The sequence below is a fragment of the Poecilia reticulata genome, chromosome 16 (genome assembly GCF_904066995.2).
Source record: "Poecilia reticulata chromosome 16, P_reticulata-male-v2, whole genome shotgun sequence".
NCBI classification, from domain to species: domain Eukaryota; kingdom Metazoa; phylum Chordata; class Actinopteri; order Cyprinodontiformes; family Poeciliidae; genus Poecilia; species Poecilia reticulata.
In genome coordinates, this window is record NC_088845.1 from 7,805,207 (window position 1) to 7,821,431 (window position 16,225).

General features: G+C 38.2%; 1 protein-coding gene across 4 annotated transcripts in view; it reads left to right on the forward strand.

The window, feature by feature from the left end:
• The first annotated feature begins 3,355 nt into the window (after positions 1–3,355).
• Positions 3,356–16,225, forward strand: part of rftn1b (raftlin, lipid raft linker 1b) — a 140,297-nt gene continuing 127,427 nt past the window's right edge. For 2 of the 4 annotated variants that reach the window (XM_017309613.2, XM_017309612.2), the window contains exon 1: positions 3,357–3,902. The gene's annotated coding sequence lies outside the window, so the exon portion shown is untranslated. Of the gene's footprint in view, positions 3,903–16,225 lie in introns of all 4 variants that reach the window. The other 2 variants (XM_008431182.3, XM_017309614.2) reach the window with 2 other exon arrangements.

Here is a 16,225-nt window from a genome sequence, read left to right on the forward strand (position 1 = left end):
TATCCTTGAGTTGAAGTTGCCAGTGCTTTTCAGTGTTTCTATTTAAAAGATTTCTGTTTAAAGGCCTCCCTGAATAGTTTCAATTCATGCGGGAATCCAAGGAAATGTACTATTGATAAAAAATGAAACAACGTCTCTTTTCACTCGGTTGCTTTTTAAAACTGATAATAAGCTGCAGACCAAATGGACAAAGTACCATCAAGATACAGTTTTAATTTAAAATCTAGAAATGAAGCTCCTAGATGAAAGTGCAACTTTATAGACATGAGAGAGCTTACATTACAAAACCATGTTCATTATACAGTAGCTTGTTCTAATTTAAAACTGAATCCAAATGCCAAATATAGACTTTCTTCTATATTCAATGTTGCCCTCAGATTTCTGCATAAATGTAAATGTAGTTAAAAACAAAAAAAGCTGAATGTTTTTATTTTTTATAGGACTTAAATTAGTCCTTTGCAACCAGTATTTGAAGGTATGTCAATACCTTTTTTTTGTTTTTGTTTGTTTTTGCTTCAACCAGATGCTTACAGTCTTTGACTCCTCTCAGTTTGGTTCTTATTTATTCATGCATTTTTCTGACAAAATGTTATCATGCCTTACAGTTGAATAACATTTTGTATTTATCCGTTTCTCTGGTTCAAGTGGAAACAGGAAAGGTTTGAGTTTCTCTCCCTCCTCTACCTTCCAATCTCAACTGAAAGTAAAAAATGACTTCAATAAATATTAAGAATCCCACAACAAAAAGTTTTCAGTTTTAAATCGTACATTTTTACTCTAAGTTATTGTAATAACTCTTGTCAAATTTTTTGAGCTTTATTTATTTTTAACGTTAGTTTTTGCTGTTGTCTATTCATCTCGTTCACTTTGACGTTCTGCTTGATTGGTCTTTTTTCTGGCTGAATAAATATTTAATAGTAGCAAAGTAAAATAGCAATTTTTTTTAAAACAGCAAAATCTCCAAATATTGTTCTGACATTTTTGGCAGGCAGATGAACACGAGCGCTTCTTTTTTTTATATAAGTTTGTAAGCTCAAAGAATACGTCACTCTGCCAGCATAACATCGTGGTGATAGCAGAATCTGTATCACCAGGTAAACAACATGAATGTATAATCTGTTCGTTGTGATTTTTGTTTATTTGGTTTTATCTTGTCTTTTACGCATTATGTAAAACATCAGGCAGGCTAATTTTTTTGTGAAACATTTTACAGTTCTTGGAGTGGAGATATTCCAGGTTTATACATTTAATAACTGTTATTCAGAATAAAAAAACTGGAAATTATATAAAAATTAAATAAGATTTTAAGAATTACATTTTATTTTTAGCTGCTTTTAGCTGGATCCAACCTTTTTCTTCATACCTTTCAGGATCTACGAGTCCCAGGTAATCTCTTTGTTTATCAGACATGAAGGGAAACATCATCAGACCTCCCCTGCTGATTCCTCATTATCATCCTGCTGTTATTTGTGTCCATTTGCATCGAACGTGGAACCTGCGGATGTTTGTTTTGGTCCATTAGGGGGCAGCAGAAACACACTCTGGTGTTAATTGGCCTGTTTGCACCTCCTTTAAATCTGAAGAAACATGTGGATACACAACATCGTCTGTCAGCCTATTTGATGTATTCATTTCTTTGTTCGCCTCTCTGCTTTAAGCTTCACTGAACCCAGAATGAACTTTTCACGCTGTTTGGCATCCAAATGATTTTACGTAATGTTTGTATACCTTGGTGGGTTTATCAGGGTATAAACCTGCAACCTAGACCATTAACCGAAGTTGCAGAGTTGAAATCCTTTCTCAGGCAATACAGATGTGTCTTTTTAACTAACGTGAATCACTGCTGCTGTCATTTTTGGCTAAAGTAATTTATGCACTAAAGCTGGTGCTGTTTCGTGCTTTAATTGCTACTATTTGCGATTAACTCACTGGTGAGGCATAACATTATGACCCCCCTGCCTCATAGTGCTGCCAAAACATGTCTCATCTATGGAGAAAGAAAAAATGTGTTTTCTTCTATTGCTCAACTGCCCACTGTTGCTGCTTTAGAAGAACACTGTGTTTTTAAATGCTCTGTCATTTTTACTGTATTTCCTGAACTGAATATGCATGGCCACTACTGAGGCAAGTAGTGTCTCAGTAGTGACACTACTTGTCAGGTCTTGCTTTTTTCAAGATCTGAAAAAAGCAAAACTCAGATGAAATCAGTAAGGGCACTCCCTTACTGATTTCATCTGAGTTTTTTGTCGCATAAAAATATTTCACGTCAACAAAAACCCAAAAAACTTTAATATCAAAGTAGAATACAAATTGCAGATTTCAAATGGTTTAATTTACTAAGCCAAAATTTTACTTCAATCCAACCTAGCCCTATGTAAAAACTGATAATTAACTAAGCCATGTTTAAAGTGTGACGAGCCACATACCGGTACTTTGGTTCAATCTCTTCAATAGGACCTAATCGCCAACATGAAGTAGGTAAAAGATCTCAAAAAGAAAAACACATTATGCCCCAGAATAAAGCTTTTAAAAATCAGATACGCATCTTTAAAGGGGTTCAAGTTGTTTCTGAGGTTTGGAACCTCAGCAAACCACAGAGGAAACCATTAACCCAGAGTGGTAAAGATTGCAGAACCTTCCGATTAATGACCGGTCGACTGAAAATATTTTAGTTATTCTAGAAGACCACAAAGAACCCATAGAAACATCTAATTAGAACTCAAAATCCAGTCTTTGACTAGGCCATCAACAGAGTGGTTTGACCTTAAAGAGAATGCTCACGCTTAAAACCCGACAAAGAATAGTGAGCCAGAATTCATCCAGAGTGATGTAAAAGACTCACTGCTAGTCATCAAAACACTTCACAGCCGCTGTTTGTCACCAACGGTAGCACAGGCAGTGATTATGTTCAGGGGATAATTACTTTTTCCTCGCAGGAGCACGATAATTTAGGAAGCTGCTTTTGTTTAAAATAAAAATGGAATGATTGCTTGAACTTGAAACTGAAATTTGTAGTTAGTCGTGTTTGTTTGATATATTAAAATTTGTTTGATTAGAGAAATGAAATGTTAAGCGCGACAAAGACAAAAACAGAACAACATAGATTTCAGTGCAACATGAACGTCTTCAGCCACACCATTATCGACTTCACATCTTTCTCCCCAACAAATTATTGATCTGCCCACCTTTTCTTAAGTCCTTCACTCCCAAAACAACACCGGCCAACCTCCCCGCTGTTCTTCCCTTCCTCTGACTCTGGTATTTCCCACATAAAGCCCCCCGCCTTTCCTCCTCCTCCTGCCAGCCTCCCTGTCATCCCCCTCCTCCTTCCCCTTCCCTCTCCTCAGATGGATTCTTCAGTCAGTCGTGTGGAACCAGAGCGGCTGCCGGAGAGACAGACGCAGAGAGAGGCTGCTCAGAGCAGACGCCGGGTCAGAGCGCTCAGTTTGCTTCAGACAATCACAGGGCAGAGAGAGACGAGTGCACAGGAAAAAGCGGTAGAACACCACAGAGAGATAGGCTGCAGAGAGAGAGAGAGAGAGAGAGAGACAGACAAGAGGGAGGTAAATATGTGACAGGATGTGGTTTCCCTGAGCTTGCACAACATACTTTGAGCATGACCTAAACGCACCGAGTGTACAAGTGTGTTTGAGCTCCGCTAGATGCTGAAGAGGGGGGGAAACGAAGCCAACCGCTGGAGCTGTTGTTTCTGCTTGTTTCTCAGACGGAGGATTGTGTTTTCCCTTCAGAGAGCCCGCTCCTCTGCAACCTCCGTCAGCTTGTTGGACAAGATCTGAAGCAGTGTTCTTCTCTTTCACACCTCAAAAGTAGAATGAGATATTCTGACGGGAGCTCTGGATTTGTCTCCAAGCTGTGAACTTCTCAATCAGATTGTGAAACAGGTAAGTTTGCGTCTCGTTTCAGCCGTTCAGCATGTGTGTGTCTTAACAGATGTTTTGCTCTCTGCGCTCCCGCCTGATCCTCTGGATAGCAGCCACTGTAAACTTAAACCACATGGCTGTAAGTGTTTACTGTGCAACAGGGAGCTGATTCACATTACAGTCCATGAGTGTGTCCGACACACAGCTTTAAATCCACAGCCACCGCATGCAAGATGTTTGATCGTCTCAGAGCAACATGCGAAAACAAACAGTCATCCTGAATATAAATAGATCTGGTTGATCTATTTATATTCAGGATGAAGAAGAAGTGTGAGATTGGCCACAGATTAAACCCAGATACGGCTGCTGTCACTTGTGACAAGAATCACAAGTTTATTTCTGAACTGTTGTACTGTACAATCATAAAGACAAATTAAATGCAACCTGCTTTTAGAAGCACCTGGCATGCTCTTCATCACACGGAGGTTCTGCTGACATTTGTTTCCTCACATCTTTTTTTCTGGTTCAACCTCAGGATCTGATCTTCAATCAGATCCAAATCTGGACTTTGGTCGGTTGCGACATCTTGTCTGTTTTCTTTTGCAGGAACTCTGTTGTAGGTTTTCTGCTATGTTTGGGACCATTGTCCTGCTAATGACCCAGTTTGGGTCTAGCTTCAGCTGTTAGACAGATGGCTTCCGCACATTTTTGGTATACGAAGGAGTTCATGGCTGGGTAAATAAACGCTGTGGCTGCAGAACAAGCACAGATCATCAAACCATTGTGCTTTGCAGTTGGTCTGAGGTATATGCGTGAATATGCTGATTTTTTTTCTCCTCCAAACATATTTATACTTTGTGACCAAATTTTTCTACTTTGTTCTCATATGTCCAGAGGCTGCTGTTCCAGATGTTTGACGGTTTATTGGGGAGCACTGGTTATGTTTTCGTAGGCTTTTTAGGGAGAAGCAGTGGTCTTCTGTTGACCCCTCCAAACTTAAATCCCATGAATGATTTAACCTTTAACATTCTAATGAAGGAGTTCATTAGCATGTTATTTTATCTGACTGGTTTGGAGCTGTAAGTTTTTTCAGGGCATTTAGTTCTCCTGGGAAGACTGGCAGCTGTCTTAAATATTTCACAATTTTGAATGACAAATAATCTGTATTAGAGTGGTCAGCAAAATGTGCAATGCAAAAAACATTTTTGTGCCAACTTCTTCTGAATGTAAGCTGCAAAGAATATAGCGTAAAGTTTTTAAATAGATACATTAAGATGTGTTTTTATACTGAAAATTAAAGGAAATGTTTCAGTTCATTTCTATTTTTTACAGCAAATGTTTAGTACAACTTAATATTCTTATCAAGAGTAATATGTGACCCTTAATTATTTACCAAAAATACTTAAATAATGTGACATAATTTACTCAAATAAAAAAAAAACTAGGTCAGTTACACTATTTGTGTCAGTATGCCGTGAAACTTCAATGCAGATATTGCATTAAGGTTGACAGGTGAAATGCTAAAACAGAACTTTCTTATTTCCTCTTTTTAAAAAAAAAGCATCCCTCATCATTTTAGGTAAGTTTTTTAAATCAGTTGAAGATCTAAAGAGCCATAGACGGCCCCACAGCCACAAGTAGAGAATCCCTGCAGTCGAATTAAGGATTTCAGATCCTTCATTGGCACTGCAACCCTTCTCAGATTGATGGGCAGCAGCAGTTGCTTCTTTAAGGTGATTGGATTGGACTTGTCCACCTGGCTACAGCTTTCATTGTTAAATCCTGTAGAAAAGGGTAAGCTGCAAGCTAATAACTTTTAAGTGTGTGCTCCAGTGGTCAAGCGATGACATTTCATTTCTGTTGTGTCTTTGCACACTGACAATAAAATAAGTCTAATCCCTGCCGGTTTATCCTTTTCTCCCTGTGAATGTTTACCTGGTTGCTTCATGTTCTCTGAGTCGGACGTTTGTTCGAGTGAGCCTGCAGCTGGAGGTTTAAAGGGAAAACAACTTGCATGGGTTGAAGGAGGAGTCCAGGACTGTTGAGGGGCAGAGAGGAAGAGCCAGGGGTGGAGTGAACAAGAAAAATGACTGTGTGTTTGGGGGTGAAAGTGAGCGAGAGAGCTCAGTCTCAGTGAACTGCTGTTAATTGGTTCCAGCTGGTGAGATGTGGAGGACCAGCCGGCGATAACTCGACAACGCAGGAGGGTCAGGAGTTTTCTCTTACACACACACGCGCGCGTGCGCTTTGTATGAGTAATACAGCTGATTATGTTTTATCATTCAGGATTTTTTTTTGTGTAGATTATATCAGAAACACAAGATACAAAGTAAGGAATAGTAATGACATAAATTTATTTGATCTGACCTTATCAACCTGAACCCTATTTATAAGCCTAGATTAAAAACATTTGACTATAATGGAGTTAAAAAAGGTATTTTCTTTCTGAAAGGAGTGTTTCCTAAAACTTTCTCTGATTCTTCTGAAACATGGAAAACAAAACTTGTTTCCATGGTCGGGTCATAAATTTTATTTTTAATTTCATGATTAGAAGTTTCACTTTATTAATACTCCAAACAATACTGCATAACGCTATCATGCGCTTGCATGGAAACAGTTTAGTTTAAGGTAGTGAAAGTTTAGCACACTTAGATTAAACCCAAAACCTCTCAGAATGTTATTGCTTCCTTTTCTTCCCCCAAACAAACTTATTCTCATTCCTTTAACATTCACTAGTTGGTAGATCATCTAATTAAGATCTTTAGCACCATCTGGACTAGTTACACCAAAGATCAAACATGAGTCACGTTAGGTCTTTGGTGCAAACGGTCCAGGAGGGAAACTAGGAGATCTCTGACTCCTCTGTCTCGAAGGGCGTGATGACCCAGAAGACTTCCTGACCAGACGCCCTTAACCATCTGACTCAGCAGATCTGCTTCAACCCTCCACAGATGACAGAACGCCTCCTCTGATCTCTTACGCTGGATCTAAAAGTTCCAGTCATGATTGAATGCCACGACTGAGAATACGGATAGACTAGTAAATAAAGTTGCTTCACATTTTGGCCCAGGCCTGCAAAGGCAACTCCAACCCGTCTGTAAGTCCCCTGCTCCATTCTGCCATCTCTCATGAACAAGACACTGAGAAACTTAAACTACTCTACTGGAGGCAGAGAATACAGAAGAGGATTAGGGCCATTGAAATGAATAAATAAAAAAGAATTTCAACTTTTCATCTCAGAATTATGACTTCTCAAAATTCACACAAATCACTTTTTTCCCTTAATTAGTGGCCCTAGACCTCTTCTATAAAAGACTCATCAACCACAGCAACATAAGGGTGTAGTCCAGATCCATGGCCTCAGACCGATTGTAATGAACTTTATTTAAAACGGCACAATGTTCAACACAAACATAAATGTCACCATTTAGCAAAAGCTAATTTGCATCTGCAGTCCTATAAGTTGGCAAGTTACAAATAGGGGCCCAACTTTAATCCCAGCCACTTAACAATATACTCAATGTTCAATAGTGTAACCATAGAAATGTTGAGAGGCGTGGCCAAGTGTGGCACATTGTGATGCACATTGCAATTAAGTCACACATTTCAATCAATCCTCCATGCGGCCAGGCATCGTCCAATTAGTCCAACTCCTGACTAACCAGTGGGTGGAGGTGTGTGTCTGAGTGAGAAGGTTTAATACCCAAACGCAGGGCTGTTTGATGCAAAGCTGTACCATTTTAAACAAATAGGAGAATTCAACCATTAGACCAAAGGAGGCCAGCACTGAGATGGTTTTCGACAAAATAATGGGGAACTAAACAAATTTACACAAAATCGTCAAAATTTGTATGGCACCATAAACTTATAACCCTAAATAGCCTATTTAGAAAGTTATCAGCAAAAAAATGTTGATTTGGGGGTTCGTCATACTTTAATTCCTGAGGTCACTTGAGGTCTACCTTTCCTATCGCTAACTCTTTAATCTAAACCTTAAAATCAGATCCAACTCATCATTCAGGAATCTGGAGCTATAAAAATAAGAAGAAATGTCGTCCTCCCTATGATGCATTCAGACAAAGCCATCAACACAACCTACTTGCAAGATAAACAAGAAATTAAACTTATTCAGTTTCATGATATCTATACAAAAACACTAATGTAGCATAAATGTAAACACAGACGGCACATACATGTGTTCAGATTATAGTCAGTTGTGTGTACAAGAATACATGTACTGCAGACGCACAACACGTTCTGACCAGCACACATAAAGGCTGCAGAAACGCATCACCTTCTACACGCAGCTGCACATGTTCACATACGCATTGTAAAGACATGCACATGCATGCACATGTACAGAAGATTTAGAAACCATTTACAGCAGAGAAGCTCGCCCCACTGGAGCGCGGCTGCTGTAAACGGGGAAGTGGTTGTGGTTTCTACTCTGGTACGATGTCAAACCAAAATGGGAGCCATTACTCAAGGCAGAAAGTTCAAACGAGGACTAATGTAGACATTTAATAACCCAAACTGCAAGGGAACATATGGCTTCACTTGGGAAGGGAAGGAAATTATATGATAGTTATATTTTTGCTTAATAAAGCCGATTTGCAGGTCTTAAATTAATATCAGTATTTTCCTTTTCTAAACACTAATTCCCGTTCTGTCAGATTGAATGCAATGCTACATTATAAAATTATTAAATAGATTTTTTTAATGTAAATTTAATAGATGCGTCACTTTTACTAAGAATAGTGAATGCCTAAGCTTCACATTATAGGAGGTGCACAGAGCTGATCGAGTCCTTAGCTCTTTATATTTCCTTTAAACCTAATTCTAGCTCGTAAATGTCATCTTGATAAGCATTACTCACATTGACGAGAATAAGAAAGATGATTGCGGCAGCTAATGAGCTGCTTCTAATGTTAGAGGAGGTGTTTTGTAATGATTAGCTAATCCAGCTACTTTATTTGGCAGACATTTTTATTCAGAGTTTTAACCTTTATTGATGACTGTAACATTTACGAAGGTAGATTTGTGACCTTTATTAATAATTTTATATTATCACCCATATTAAGCAATGACTATTAAATCCAACAGCTAAATCCCACTCTATCCTTTTTGTAATAAGCCCAGCATGCAGTGCCTTGTAAAAAAATATTCAGCTCACCAGGATATTTTCAAATTTTGTCAAGTTACGACAACAAATTTTGGTGTATATTATTGGGATTAAGATCAAGACAAAGCAACAAATGAGTGTTGATTTAGCTGAACCCGTCTTCCTATAAATGTTATGTGGAATGTAACTTGTAAAGTTCGGCTTGGGTTGCTAGGTGACGGGGCTGGGTTTGGCTGTGGTTGCTAGGTAACGGCGCAGTGCCCATTGATTGTGACACCAAAAAACATGAACTTATTAGCCAAAAGCACTTGGAAGATTTTTTAAAGCAGTTTGGTTAGTTTTAGGAGCGGTTGAAACCCAAATGAAAGTATGAAAATGTGCAAAATTCACATTTAGAACATATAATAAGTCTCCTTTCATATATTTTTGGTAAAAAAAACAACAACACATTTCTTATTGCATTCATTCAAAAGGATTAAATAAGTCATATAGAAACTCAGTAACATTTTGAGCTCCATTTTTTTTATTTATTTTTTTTTACCAGATTTTATTTTTATTGTTGCTCACTTCCAGTCTTCGCCGTCGACAAAAACCCGTTCAGCTCAGACCTGGTTCTTCGATGAATTCAGGGCCTTCATTTTGGACACACCCGTTAGCCCCAGGTTTCCATCACAGCTGTATTCAGTCAGTAATCACTCTCACCTGGTCTCCATCGCAGCAATCAGCTTCCCTCAGCATATCTTCTGTTTCCGTGCTGCCAGGTTGGGCCGTCCTGCTTCTTGATGTTACGCTTCGTTCAGTAACTTTCTTTTGTAGCAAGGTGTCAAACCGTTTTTTACCCGCCTGCATTTGCATAAAATTTTAATCCAACACATTGGAGTTTGTCCTTGTAACAAGACAAATTGTGATATAGTTAAATACTTTTGCAAGGCAGTGAATTTGCATATCTGTTACATTCAGCTGCTGTCAGATTCCTTATTTGGGTTCTGAATGTATTTTCTTCAGCGAGCCGCCATTTCTGACAGCATGTTGACTTTCTTTCGCTCCAGTCTTTTAGCAAACAGCTACTTTAATCACTTTCTGTTTACTATCTGATCTGGGCACTGTGAATCCCTCTGTGGCGTGTGAAATTTGATTAAGGTAATCATTGACTCATGTAAACCATATTGTGCTCTCTACTGCATTCAGTGTATGGAGATCGACATTAATATATACTGTTTTGTTTTTATTTCTTATTTATCTTTTTTTTTACTCATTGTTTTATTTATTTTGATTTGATTTCATGTTTCATTTAATTAAAATTCTTTTTTTTAACAAACATACAAATCTACTGTGGGATACGAGAAGGTTTGCAAGATGAGTTTCTTTTATGTAATGCCAATAATGACTTATCTTTTTATTACTGAGAGGCATATAAGGGGTTGTTTCATCCATCCATCCATTTTCTTGCACCCTTGTCCCTCAGTGGGGTCGGGAGGGTTGCTGGTGCCTATCTCCAGCTAACGTTTCGGGCGAGAGGCAGGATACACCCTGGACAGGTCGCCAGTCTGTCGCAGGGCAACACAGAGACACACAGGACAAACAACCATGCACACACACACTCACACCTAGGGGCAATTTAGACAGACCAATTAACCTAACAGTCATGTTTTTGGACTGTGGGAGGAAGCCGGAGTACCCGGAGAAAACCCCCGCATGCACAGGGAGAACATGCAAACTCCATGCAGAAAGACCGGGGCCGGGAATCGAACCCAGAACCTTCTTGCTGCAAGGCAACAGCTCTACCAACTGCTCCACTGTGCAGCCCTTGTTTCATATACTATTATTAGTAAAACCAGTAAATTAATTTTTTAAAATTTATTCTGCTTTGCTTTATTTCCTTTATTCTGTTATGAATAATTTTGGGCCAAACTACACTTTTCTTCACTCATCTCAGTTTGTAGATTTTATGTTATTTGAAACTGACATTTTACTCCTAACCAATGATGACACATTGAGATTATCTGTACAATCATATAAAAAAATAAAAGTCAATATTGAGGCAGAGGTGCAGCTTTGTCTCAGACTAAAGAAATAAAAGCTGAGCTCCCCAGACATTTCCTTCAGTCAAAGCGACTTGTGTTGTAATGGGTGGTCAGGAAATTGCAGCACTATTGATTGGGTAATGTTCAACATGGACATGTCAATAGGGTGCATAAAAATCCAAGAACTGAGCCGGAGCTAGCGTTAATAAAAAATGACCTGCCCAGAGCAATTTCAAAGAAAGCAAAGAATCACTCCTGGGAAATCTCTTCTAAACCCCTCGTGTTACGGAGAAAATAGGAAAGACGGGAGAAACCAGAGAATTTCCTGTTTTTGTCCGATATTATTGCGACTTCGTTGCTTTGAATTTATTCTTTGTTGGCTAAAGTCAAGCTAAGTGCTTTCTCATATTTCAGAAATCTTCCAAAAAGTGATAAATCATGAGGGACATGAATGTTTGGTACTGCACGGAAACAAGGATTTTTTTTCCAGGAGATGAGGAGCGATGGAAACCTTACAGGGACCAGGAAGAAAGGGAGGGAAAAATATCCAACAATGAAAGCGGGAAAGGTTGTGGAAGATTGGTGCTATTCTTCTCCAGAGATGAGGATGGTCGGAGAGGGGTTTGTTCCCATGGCAATATCTCCCTGGATGGGAGTGAGTGTGCGTGTGTGTGGGCATTTGTGTGCGAGGACGGACCGGGCCTTGAGACTGAGAGGAGATGAAGGTGGGCCAAGGCTGTTGCACTCTTTGGAGACACTGGAAGCCTTGAAACAGCCGAGAATCCTCTGACAGCCTCTATTGTTTATTCGCATTCGCCTCGGCTCCACTTACCGTCTTCCAACCTCCTTGTATTTATGTTAAATCCGTCCTTTTTAAAACATGAATCGCCCTTGGACACTTTAAACGAAAATAGCTCAAAGAGTCGCACTAATATTTTCACATTTGGCAACCATGGCCATCCTTTCAGGGATTTTTAGGTTCAAATGTGATGCTTTCTTCAACTATGAATGAAAGTACTGATTTTCATTTCTTTACTTCACACCAGACGTTTTTGTAATCTTTTAGTCCACTCTGACAAATTACAAATTAGTGTGTTTTGTTATTATAGTCATTTAAGTTTGACCTATTACCTCAAATAAAAGCTTCTAAACTCAAATGATCTTTAGACACTTTCTATTTGCCCTGAAAACACAATTAGTTCCCATTTCTTTCTGTTTTATACATTTACTGGCAGGCCTGGATGAGTAAAAGACTTAAAGATAAAAAGTTTTACTATGGAAATGTTGCTCTTATTAATTTATTCAGGGGGAAATCCCACATTACAAAATCCTTTTCCTCCTTGTTATTATGAGAGGACTTAGTCGTCTTCTTAAACATTTAACAAGTTTGGAGCACAGAGAAAGAGGAATCTTTTTGGACTGTTCAGAGTCATTTTCTTTCTCTTAGCTCAAATAAGTTCTTTTAGGACAAAGATGGCATTGGAATAACACTGAATTTGAGTGTAATAAAGCATTTCTCTGTTGGCTTGGTCATACATTTTGGATCATTGATCAAAGATTCAATAAAGATCAGTTTTATTGTAGCGTCCATCCACACAGTTTTGGTTCCAATATCCTGGTATTCCCTTTTTTTATCCATTAGCAGAGAAATAAGCAGAACCTCCATCCTACCCTACAGTGTGAATGAGTTGCTTTTTCACACATTTATCATTTGTTTCATATTATACGTTGGAAAAAAAGTTCCAAGATTTGTTTCCCGTGACCAACTCAGTTAAATCCAGTTCAGTTGGAGAATAACGTTCAATGAGCTTATTTTGTTATTATTATTGCACATTTGGTGCAAGCTGATTGAATTGATGATTTTTATTCTCTTACACATTTGCTAGTTTTTAAGCCTACACTGCACAGTATGCTTTTAAGAACAAAAACTAGAGTAAAAAGAAGCCAAAAAAAAAAAAGTAGCATAAGCTCAAAGTGAAAAACTTCTCAAAACCACGAGAACAAATAAAGAAGATACTGCAGAGGAAACGCACTCTGTTAGTAAAGATAATGACCTAGATTTATGGATTATTTATCACAGATTTGCTTCTACAAAGGGTTCAGAGTCCTTTAAATAATAAAGTTGAAAAAGTATAAATGCCTATCTTTTAATGGTAATCCTGACTTTTACATCTGTGTCTGCTCTGATACAGTAAGGAAAAATAAACGTGCAAATGTTCCCTCAGGAAGCAGCAGGACCATTGCTTTACATTTAAAATCAGTGAAGCGGAGGAAAAGCCTGTATCTGATCTGCTGAATGTGCAAAAAGGCTCACAACGGTCACATAATGTAACTCATGTAAATGTTGGAAGGAAAGAAGAAAGGAAGAAGGGGATTTCCAGATTCAACATCAGGGGTGTGTAACTTCGTTCATATGCAGCTCCTCTGCTTGGAAAATTGACAAAATATTATTATTTTCAGATTTTACAGAATGAATATCCTTGTAATATCCCAAACTGTTTGCCAATGGAGTATTTTCTTTTCTCACACTTTCTCACTATACAAGATAAAAAAAAACATACAAGATGTGTAAAATGACGCAGTTTGTGCAGCTGACGTCAATTAAACCTGCTTAGTTCTGATCTAGTTCAGAGATAACGGTGATGCAGGACGATAAGGTGTTAAAATAACGGACAGAACAAACATGAATGGCCAGTTTTCTACACCTACAATTATCTGAACGTTAGACGGGATTTTCCCTCATTCATCATGAGAAAGTAAACCAAAAGTGTGCAGAGCGCGTGTCTCACTTATCTACTTTAGATGTTCCACTGAGATGAGTGAAGCTTCAATGCTGCATATTTACCAAGGTCCTCTAACACTAAAAGTTTTCTCCTTTCTGTCTTTCTGTGACTGATGTCGAATATTATGCATGTAGCAATATGTGAAACTGAAAAATAAATGCACAAAACCATTGGTAAAAACACGAGCGTTACTAAAAATACAGAAGCTTTATATTTGAAACGACCCATCAGGCGATTGACAAACACCCTAAAATGACTCGAAACTTTGAGCAGTCATACCATACTCTACTTAACTCTTGCCTTCTCACTTGTTTTTATCTGTTGTCTGAGCAACAGCTTAGCTACAAATACGCCAGGTGGGTTTAGTGTGGAAAAAAAGTGTGAATATATGACAAAATACTGTCAAATATAGGGAAATGATGCTTTTTGGTCAGTTTATTTTCCAAAGACCCTGGACATCCTGTTGGAGAACAGGAGTTTGAAAACTTTAAATATGAGGTTGTTCTTAGAAACAACACATTTCTGTAAGTACTGTAAATACTCCCAGTGAATACATTGGATTTCAGTTCTTCTACTCTGATAAAAAATGGATTTATTCTAAGTGTGGATTGCTCTTCAGTTATAGATCATCTAAAGTTTTCAAACCAACATTTGCTGTTCCTGCATTCCCATCATATCCCATTTTGTCGATGATCCCTCATTCACCTGCACTTCCCAGATTGCACTCAAGTATTCACCACCAAAATCGGCTCAGAGCTCGACTTTTCTTGTCAGATTAAAAAGATCAAACATTTAAAACCGGCCCAGAGCACAGAGGAGATAAAGCATTTGAAAGCAAACGGGAGGAATCTGGCTTAAAAGCGAGACTACATGGAGAAGAACAGGAGAATAAAGCGTCCTAATTAATGTCTCCGTCTATTAATCCATTCTGAAGCTTGCCAAACTGCTGGGTTTGATCTGTCCGACGCAACTATCAAAGCCCTGTAACGTGGTCCAGTAATGTGGGGGAGATCTCAGTCAGGCAGCATTAAGTGCTGTCACTAACACTGAAGCCTGATAGGCTCTTTGTATGATCATCTTTCATGCTGAAGTGTGATTTTCTAATAAGAATAACTCTAATTTAAAGCTCCATAAACCCATTTTTCTGCATGAATAGTGAATCAAATGACAATCTAAAGACTGCCTCTCATTGTGACAGATAAAAAAAAAGACTTGCTGTGAAAATCTGCAGCTTTACAAGGATTTTGTCGTCTAATTAGACAACTGCTTTCAGTGGCAGGAAAGATGCTGTGCTCATCACAAAAATAGAGAAAAATTTACTGTGCACAAAATGTTTGAGAGACAAGCCTAGGATAAAGCTGCTGGTATCAGCAGCGTAATCGTAACAGAAGAAATGTCTAATAAGAGATCTAAAAATAAAGTAAAATACAAGAAAAAATTTTTTACCATTAAAAAAAACTGTATGAGGTTTATTTCAAGTAGTTTTAAGTCGTTACTGCAACCTGTTTGAAATGATGCACAAAAGTGTGTCTTGGCATGGACATATTGATCTACTGTGGTTTTTTTTATTACCCAGGAACAACTAAACATTTTCAAAACACTCAGGCCCTTTAAAACTGTTGTCACATTTTTATCTCCCGGTGGATCTACTGGACAGCCATAGATGATAAAATTCACATCGCAAAAAAATCACAGTGGCTAAGATTTTAGCTAATATTGTTTCAGTTTATTTAAGACTTTATTTTAGTATCCAGAACCCAGAACCACACAGCGCTGGGGAGTGAGGAGTCGGCTGCTGCGGTGCCTTGTAAAATCTTTTGACGTGTCTTTTTATGGCCACAGCTTGGTGCTTCTGTCGGCTTTGGAGACTCGGTGTGAGGAACTTCAGACTCAAATGTATGTGGCTGTGTTTTATGTTTGCCTGCTCAAATACTGCAGGATGTACATGAGCAACCACGTTTCTGTCAACGCAGCTGAAAACCAAGAAACACAAACTTGTTATAAATTATTTTAAATTCTTCAATAACTCAATCCAAAAGTAACACTGATCTCTTTTATTGATTAAAACGTAATATCTTTCACACATTTGTTTCTTTTAATGTTGATGATTATTGCGTACACCTAGTGAAAACCCCAAAAAACAATTTTACTGAATATTTTTCAGAGCATTAAAAATGTTTTTTAATCCAGAAAAGCTACATCTAGTCTGTTATGATGTAGATGGGAAAGTTTATGGGTTAAAATTTGACCAGCAGTCATTTAAAGCCTCCACAAGAAAGGTAAGCAACAAGAAGTCACTGCTAAAGAATATCCTAAGTACTAAGAATAAGATGGGAAAATTGAGTGGAAGGAAAAAATACTGATGACTGGATGATATGCAAGTATTATTTCCATCTATAATGAAGGATTTGGAGC